We start from the raw sequence: 9,056 nt of genomic DNA, 5'->3' as shown, positions 1-9,056 counted from the left end.
TTCACAAGAGAACCAAGCACATCAAGAGACGCTTCAATTCCATCCGGGATCTAGTCCAGGTGGGAGACATAGAGATTTGCAAGATACATACGGATCTGAATGTAGCAGACCCGTTGACTAAGCCTCTTCCACGAGCAAAACATGATCAGCACCAAGGCTCCATGGGTGTTAGAATCATTACTGTATAATCTAGATTATTGACTCTAGTGCAAGTGGGAGACTGAAGGAAATATGCCCTAGAGGTAATAATAAAGTTATTATTTATTTCCTTATATCATGATAAATGTTTATTATTCATGCTAGAATTGTATTAACCGGAAACATAATACATGTGTGAATACATAGACAAACAGAGTGTCACTAGTATGCCTCTACTAGACTAGCTCGTTAATCAAAGATGGTTATGTTTCCTAACCATGGACAAAGAGTTGTTATTTGATTAACGGGATCACATCATTAGGTGAATGATCTGATTGACATGACCCATTCCATTAGCTTAGCACCCGATCGTTTAGTATGTTGCTATTGCTTTCTTCATAACTTATACATGTTCCTATGACTATGAGATTATGCAACTCCCGTTTGCCGGAGGAACACTTTGTGTGCTACCAAACGTCACAACGTAACTGGGTGATTATAAAGGAGCTCTAAAGGTGTCTCCAAAGGTACATGTTGGGTTGGCGTATTTCGAAATTAGGATTTGTCACTCCGATTGTCGGAGAGGTATCTCTGGGCCCTCTCGGTAATGCACATCACATAAGCCTTGCAAGCATTGCAACTAATGAGTTAGTTGTGAGATGATGTATTACGGAACGAGTAAAGAGACTTGCCAGTAACGAGATTGAACTAGGTATTAAGATACCGATGATCGAATCTCGGGCAAGTAACATACCGATGACAAAGGGAACAACGTATGTTGTTATGCGGTCTGACCGATAAAGATCTTCGTAGAATATGTGGGAGCCAATATGAGCATCCAGGTTCCGCTATTGGTTATTGACTGGAGATGTGTCTCGGTCATGTCTACATTGTTCTCGAACCCGTAGGGTCCGCATGCTTAAGGTTTCGATGACAGTTATATTATGAGTTTATGAGTTTTGATGTACCGAAGGAGTTCGGAGTCCTGGATGGGATCGGGGACATGACGAGGAGTCTCGAAATGGTCGAGACATAAAGATTGATATATTGGAAGCCTATATTTGGATATCGGAAGTGTTCCGGGAGGTATATGGGCCTTAGTGGACCTTAGTGGAAGAGAGGAGAGGTGGCCAGGGCTGGGCCGCGCGCCCCTCCCCCCCTAGTCCGAATAGGACAAGGAGAGGGGGGCGGCGCCCCCCTTCCTTCTCTCTCTCTCCTCTTTCCCCCCTCCCGAATTCTATTCCAACTAGGAAAGGGGGGAATCCTACTCCCGGAGGGAGTAGGACTCCTCCTGGCGCGCCCTCTCCTGGCCGGCCGCAACCCCCCCCTTTGATCCTTTATATACTGAGGCAGGGGGCACCCCTAGAGACACAAGTTGATCCACATGATCATATTCTTAGCCGTGTGCGGTGCCCCCTTCCACCATAGTCCTCGATAATATTGTAGCGGTGCTTAGGCGAAGCCCTGCGACGGTAGTACATCAAGATCATCACCACGCCGTCGTGCTGACGGAACTCTTCCCCGACACTTTGCTGGATCGGAGTCCGGGGATCGTCATCAAGCTGAACGTGTGCTAGAACTCGGAGATGTCGTAGTTTCGGTGCTTGATCGGTCGGGCCGTGAAGACGTACGACTACATCAACCACGTTGTGCTAACACTTCCGTTGTCGATCTACAAGGGTACGTAGATCACACTCTCCCCTCTCGTTGCTATGCATCACCATGATCTTGCGTGTGCGTAGGAATTTTTTTGAAATTACTACGTTACCCAACATCTTAATGGGCCATACGGGAAAGGAGAGAAAGGCCTCAAAGGGTGGCCACACCCCTCCCCATGGGCTGGTCCGAATTGGACTAGGGAGGAGGGGCGCCCCCTTCCTTCCTTCTCCTTTCCCTTCCCTTTCCTTCCCTCCTACTCCTACTACTTGGAAGGGCTCCTAGTTCTACTAGGAAAGGGGTAATCCTACTCCCGGTGGGAGTAGGACTCCCCTAGGGCGCGCCATAGAGAGGGTCGGCCCTCCCCCTCCTCCACTCCTTTATATACGGGGGCAGGGGGCACCCCAAAGAGACAACAATTGATCAGTTGATCTTTTAGTCGTGTGCGGTGCCCCCCTCCACCATAGTCCACCTCGATAATACTGTAGCGGTGCTTAGGCGAAGCCCTGCGTCGGTAGAACATCAACATCGTCACCACGCCATCATGCTGACGAAACTCTCCCTCAACACTCGGCTGGATCGGAGTTCGAGGGACGTCGTCGGGCTGAACGTGTGCTGAACTCGGAGGTGTCGTGCGTTCGGTACTTGATCGGTCGGATCGTGAAGACGTACGACTACATCAACCGCGTTGTGCTAACGCTTCCGCTTTCGGTCTATGAGGGTACGTGGACAACACTCTCCCCTCTCATTGTTGTGCATCACCATGATCTTGCGTGTGCGTAGGAATTTTTTTGAAATTGCTACGTTCCCCAACAGAATAGGCTCCTTGCGTTCATTGATCACCTCGGCAAGCGAGTCGTAGTCGCTGTCGAGGCCGGCTAGGATGAAGGCCGTGAACTCGGTGTCACGTAGGGGCTCTCCAATGGAAGCAAGGGTGTCGGCCAACTTCTTGACCTTGTTGTAGAAGGCGGTCACCGTAGCATTGTCCTTACGGGTCTCACCAAGCTTGGCACGGATAGCCATATACTAAGCAATAGACTGTGACGAGAAGCTCGACTCCAGGATGTTCCACACCTCGTGAGAAGATGCAGCGAAGAGGACCAGCCTGGCAACACCCTCACCCAGGAAGAATGGATGGCCGAGAGGATGGCTTGGTCCTGAGCGATCCACGCAGGGAACATCGGATGCTGTGGCGGCGGACACGGTAGGGTGCCATTAACAAACCCCTTGAAGTAATGGCTGCGAAGGAGAGTAAGCACCTGAGCGCGCCAGTACAGGTAATTATCCGGCTTGAGCTTCACCAGAAGGAGGTGCGAGAACAGGAACGACAGCGAGGAGATCGCGGCCAGAGCAGCTTCAACGTCCACGTAGGGTGCAGGAGATGGCATCAGTGCAGATGGAGCCACGCCAGGCGCGTACACCTGTGGGACGTCGTACGCGTAGGATGCACCATAGGGCGGCGGAGCCGCATACGAGCCCTGGCCAGGGTACGCGCCGTAGGAGGGACGTGCGGGTGGCGGAGGGTCGCATGGAGCGACATACAGCGGATAGCCGCCATAGGTCGCATGGGCGACGTCGGCAATGACAGGGCCTGCTGCGGTGTAGATGGAGGCGGCAGGAGGAAGGCACGACCGCGCGCATCATCAGATGCGATGTAGTCAGGGGGCGGCGGCGCGGGCACCAGGGAGTGTGTGGCGGCCGGAGGCGGCGGTGGTTGCTGGAACCGAGCCGATGCAGCGGGCGACGAGGAAGACACACCGGCGTACAGTGAGGACATCAAGCCGGCGAAGAGGGACCTCGCCGATTGGGTCTGCAGGGGGCCGAGCGATCCCTCCGCCGTGTAGGGCGCAGTCCCGCCATTAAGGAGACGTGCGAGGGACGGTGGGAGGAACGCATGATCCATGTGGACAGAGGCCAGTGGCAGGAGGGCGGGGAAGGAGACCACAGCGGCGGCGGCGCTTGAGGCAACGGAGGCGGAGCGGAAGACATTAGATCGTTAGGTCGGATGCCATATTAGACAAGGGTTTTAGGGTTTTGTGGCACACCTCCAACGTGGGGTGACCTTTGCATTATATAGAGAGAACATAAGGCCAACTCCACCGCTAGACGCCATCCGGACGTCCGCTTTGGACAGTTTGGGGAGCGATTGGGCGGACAGGCGTATGGGGCAGCTGCGCCCAACGCGCACAAGGCCTTTGGGACCCAAACGGTCAACCCCGGCTCGTCGCAGCGCGCCACCACCTCGCCCCGAGCTCGCCATGACGCCCCGCGCATGCCACCACCTCGCCGTGCCGCCCCGCGCCCGAGCTCGCTCCGCCTCGCCGTTGCCCCGCCCCGTGCTCCGCCGCCCTGCAGCAGCCCTGACCCATCTCGCCGGCACCCACTCCCTCGAGCCTGAGCCCGACGACCACGATGATGAGCATGTTGGCGAGCAGGTGGACGATGCCGGCGTGGACAGGGACGATTCCAAGGGGGCGAGGGGGGGCTAGACCCCGCCCCCCCAACGATCAGTTTTTTCCCTTAAATCACGATTAGGCAACTGCTAATCTCGTATCTACCGTAAGTCCCTGACTACTCTCGCCCCCCTGTTGGTATGTAACACAAAGTAAAGCCCATTTCCAGGTAAAAGGAAATAAAGTAAAGCCCATTATTGATGGCGAATTTGTAGCAGGCTAAAATCCAGCAATACTAACAGCTTCATTAAGCCCATCATAAAAGACTCAAAAGCAGGCAGCAGCCGCACGCACGAACATATAGTTTAGGTTTTAGCTTGCTGGCACTACGTGCGAGGCCCTGTATGTGCGTCGCTGCCGCCAAGGGCGGTTTATTGATTCCAAATTTCGGTCGACCGAACTCTTCGATGACCAGAAAATGAGAATAGGGCGGGGCGGGGCGGGGCGGCGACCCACAAACCACAGTTGCTCGGACTTACACAGGGCCGCATGCCCGCATGGTCGCCATGACCTATGAGGGGCCACGAAGCAAGCAGGGAAGGTTAGTTTACTCTCCCCTAATTCCCTTTTCTTTTGAGAAACTCTCCTCTCTAATTCTGATTGTCTTAGTTAGTCCTTGAAAAATCTCCCAACATTAGATTAATTTATGCATTCAAAATGTGAAAAGTACAAAAGTGGAAACTACAGTCATAGAAACTAATTAGAAAAATTCAGATTCACGTCCATGTAGATGTAGACATGAAGAGGAAGAGAACCTGATGTATTCATAAATCTTATAAGCTAATTGATTCAATTTCTCAGTGTCCATGTGAACATGATGGTAAGGCAAATACGAACAGTGTGGAACCTGATGAACAAATTGGCCCCAATAAATATTTCAAGGAAAAAAAGGTGCTAATAAATATGTCATTTTATCATGCGGACTTCAATTATATTGCAGAATAGCGAAAATATTTTGACCATCTAGACCTTACTATATTTATATTACCAATCTTTGAAAAAATGGTACTACGCTAGGTGACTATATCTTTTATGGTTTTGATGCTTCTAGACCTTGCCCCCCTATCTCTATTTTCTGGCTCCGTCCCTAGGCGTGGAGCCAGATGCACGTGGCGGAGGAGGGCCTGAGGAGCGGGCTCTGGCTGAGCGGCTCGAAGGTGAAGCGGCGGAGGAACCCCGTGCCGACGCACTTCCTGCCGTCGCTTCCTCTCCTCCTCGGCGCGCGGCGACGGGCGCAGCGGCCGGTGGACGTGGTTGCTGGCGCAGGACGCGTAGTGGCGGACGCGGCGGCGGCGCGCGGCCGGCTGTCGGCGCGGGAAGCAACGAGTGGCTCGGTGTGGGTCGCTGATACGTGGGCCAGGTGCGGACACGAGCAGACGAGAAAGGATGAGGACAGCGTCTGTTTGTGTCCGCGCAAATCCATTTGTTGTCCAACTTTGCTTCAGATTTGGGGTCAAGCCGGATCAAAACGGACATATGCAGACAGCTTTGTCTGTTTGGGGTCTAGCGTTGGGCCGTTTTTGACGCAAACGTATATTTGTGGGCAATTTGGATCGTGCGGTGAAGTTGACCTAAGATGTACAACACAATTACAATTACAGGTGGGACACTAATACATGTACGAAGGCCCAGTATATAAAGAGTCTGACACGGCCCAAGGCGTAGTCATCATTTGCACCGTGGTCGTACCACCGGTACGTCCACCGACCATGCACCACCCCGGAACAAAGCGGGAAAAAAGCGACTTCACGTGGTGCACCACGCCACAACAAACGCACACTCATCTGACCGACTCTGACTGGCCTACCTACCTACGTCACACAGCAGCTGCGCGAGCAGCAGCATGTTCTTCACGGGGAACCAGTTCGTCGTTACGGGATGCGCGTGGCTAATCAGCTGAAATACAGTCCTCGATGGAAGATTATTACCGTCCGTCCCCTGACAGGCACACTGGCAGAGACATCGTGTTAGACAAGTCTAGCCGGGCCATCGGTAATCGGATAATTAAGCGTTTCCACGGGTAGCTAGCCGCCGGTCGAGCTCACGGCTCGGGCAGACAGAGCAAAGGCACGCGGCGTACGTGACACAGGGACTGGCAAAGACTGCTTGTTTTCTTTAGACAAATTTTTAAGTAAAACATCTCTGAAGTTTGCGAGCATGCCGAGGCCAGGCCGGGCCACCATGGACGACGACCCGCACGCCTCTCAATGTGGGCCCGGGCCATTCACGGCCCTCTGGGTTTCCACTGACAGACAGCTTTCCCGCTCGCTGACGAGCCTTTGCGTGCGGGATCCTCACCGAGTCCATGCACATGACTCTTTTTTCATTTGAAACCAAACAACGAGGAAAAAAATTCAGCGAGGAAAAGCATCATACGCGGTCCGGTCCTAAACTCACGCGTGGCTGTTCTTATATACGTCTACGTACGTGCCGCGCGGCCTCTACGTCGTGTGCAAACAGAAATTCAGCAGCACCGGCAACGTGCGCGTCACGATTGGGACATCGAATTCCTCATTTATTTTTTCCTGGGAAATACTAGGAAAGAATCATATACTAAAACAAACTTAATTCTTTTTTTTGTTCGTTGCTGATGGGCTCTCATCCATCTTAAGACAGAAAAAAAACGACAGAAGGTTGAGTTGGATTACTCCTGTTAAGATTTGGAGACATGCACCGGGTATCTCACATTTGCTCCTTGCTGATGGTACATTGTTATTCTTTGAGGCATCTCGTGCTCAAGCACAACATGTCAAATCATGCCTTGTTCTCTACGCACATGCCACATGCTAACTATTGAATTGCAACAAATGCTCTATTATGTTTGATGAATCATGTCCGGTTAACTCTCAAGATGAAGTTCATGGGGTGTTGAATGTGATAAACACAAGCTTTGAAGAGAAGTATCTAGGTCTTCCAACACCGAATGGCAGGATGTCCAAAGTGAGATTCCAAAACTTGCAAGCACAACTTATGAAAAGGCTGATCCAATAGGGTGATGGCCATCTGGCTCAACCTGGTTGTGAAGTACTTCCTCCGTAAACTAATATAAGAGTGTTTAGATTACTAAAATAGTTATCTAAACGCTCTTATATTAATTTACAGAGGGAGTACTTATCAAATCAGTAGCAGAGGCACTTCCAGTGTGTTATGGGAGTTTTTAAACTCCCTTTTTTGGTATGTGATGATCTCATTGAGATGGTGAGGAATTTTTACTAGGGAGCTTCTAAGGGCAAACGGAAGGTACACTGAAAATCTTGACAGAAACTTCAACAACCAAAGAATAAGGGTGGAGTTAGATTTAGCGATTTCCGCATGTTTAATCAAGCCCTACTAGCTCGCCATGCTTGGAGATTATTGACGAGGCCAGATAGCTTATGTGTACGTCTTTTGAAAAGCAAATACTATCCTAATGACAAGCTGGAAGATACCGTCTTCTCCGTAATGCGTCTTCCACTTGGACGGCAATCATCCATGGTCTTGGCCTACTCAAGAGGGGACTGATTTGGAGGGCTGGAAATGGGGAAAGCATAGAATATGGCGTGATAGTTGGATCCCCAGGCCTTTCTCTTATAAACCAGTCTCGACACAAGGGAGATGCATTTTTCGGTTTGTTTCACAACTGCTAAATGATAATGTGTCCTCGAATTTAAACTTGGTGTAGTCCTACTTTCTGTCTTGTGATGTAGTTGAAATTCTAAAAATCAGAGCCTCCCCAAGACTTGGTGATGACGTACTAGCATGGGCCCCTACTACAAATGGCAGTTTTTTCAGTAAAGTCGGCTTATGATCTAGCTTTTGAGGAATCATGTAGACCATCTGCTCAAGCATCAAGTGCAGCACCTGATGGACGGGGTACTTGCTGGTCGTTTATTTGGAAGATTCGTGTCCCTCCTACGGTAAAAAGTTTTGCATGGCGTGCCTCGATTAATTCACTTCCCACATGGCAGAACAAGCACAAGAGGAGCCCCGAGACTTCAGGAACATGCCCAGTCTGTGGGCGTGCGACTAAAGATGTTTTCCATGCACTTTGTCGATGCCCCCCTGTTGAGCAGTTGTGGAGAACTATGGTGACAAGCTGGCTCCTGCCGAATATTGAAGATGTTCGTAACACTGGTACTGAATGGCTGCTCGACACACTATACCCACTATCAGAGATCGGAAGGTGCATGCTACTGATGACACTATGGCGGGTATGGCATAGCCAGAATGAAACTGTCCATCACAAAGATCCTCCTCCTATGGAAGTCTCGAAAAGATACCTGACAAGCTATGTGGAGTCACTTAATTTTGATACTTCAGAGTTCACAATCTGACCAAGAGAAAGGGAAACAAATTATTTCCTATGAGCATCTGAATACCACCTCACACGTGATACTGAATGAAGAGCAAAAAACTGGGTGGGCTCTGCCAAGGGGGGGCTAGACTAAATTGAACACAGATGGTTTGGTTCATGGACTAATGGCGGCCGAGCAGGTGCCGGTATGATCCTTCCGCACAACACTGGCAACATAATATTCTCATCTTGTCGAGAACTTTCTCATGCAGGAGTGCCCTGGAATCGGAGCTATGTGCTTGCATGGAAGGATTAAATATCGCCATTCGGAGAACTGATCTTCCCATACATGTGGAGATGAATTCTTTGGTTGCAATGAATATGATCAATGAGGAAAGTACAGATAGATCAATTTTTGCCTCTTTGGTTTGCAAGATTAAGCATTTGATTGTACTACTACTTCTGTTACCCATGTTGTAGCCAAAACACTGTTAGTGATCACTTGGCTAAATTGGTAGGAGTGAAGGTAGAACTGT

Source organism: Triticum urartu, chromosome 6A, assembly GCF_056163025.1.
Source record: "Triticum urartu cultivar PI428250 chromosome 6A, HENAU_Tu73, whole genome shotgun sequence".
Taxonomy (NCBI): domain Eukaryota; kingdom Viridiplantae; phylum Streptophyta; class Magnoliopsida; order Poales; family Poaceae; genus Triticum; species Triticum urartu.
This window is presented reverse-complemented; position numbering follows the sequence as displayed.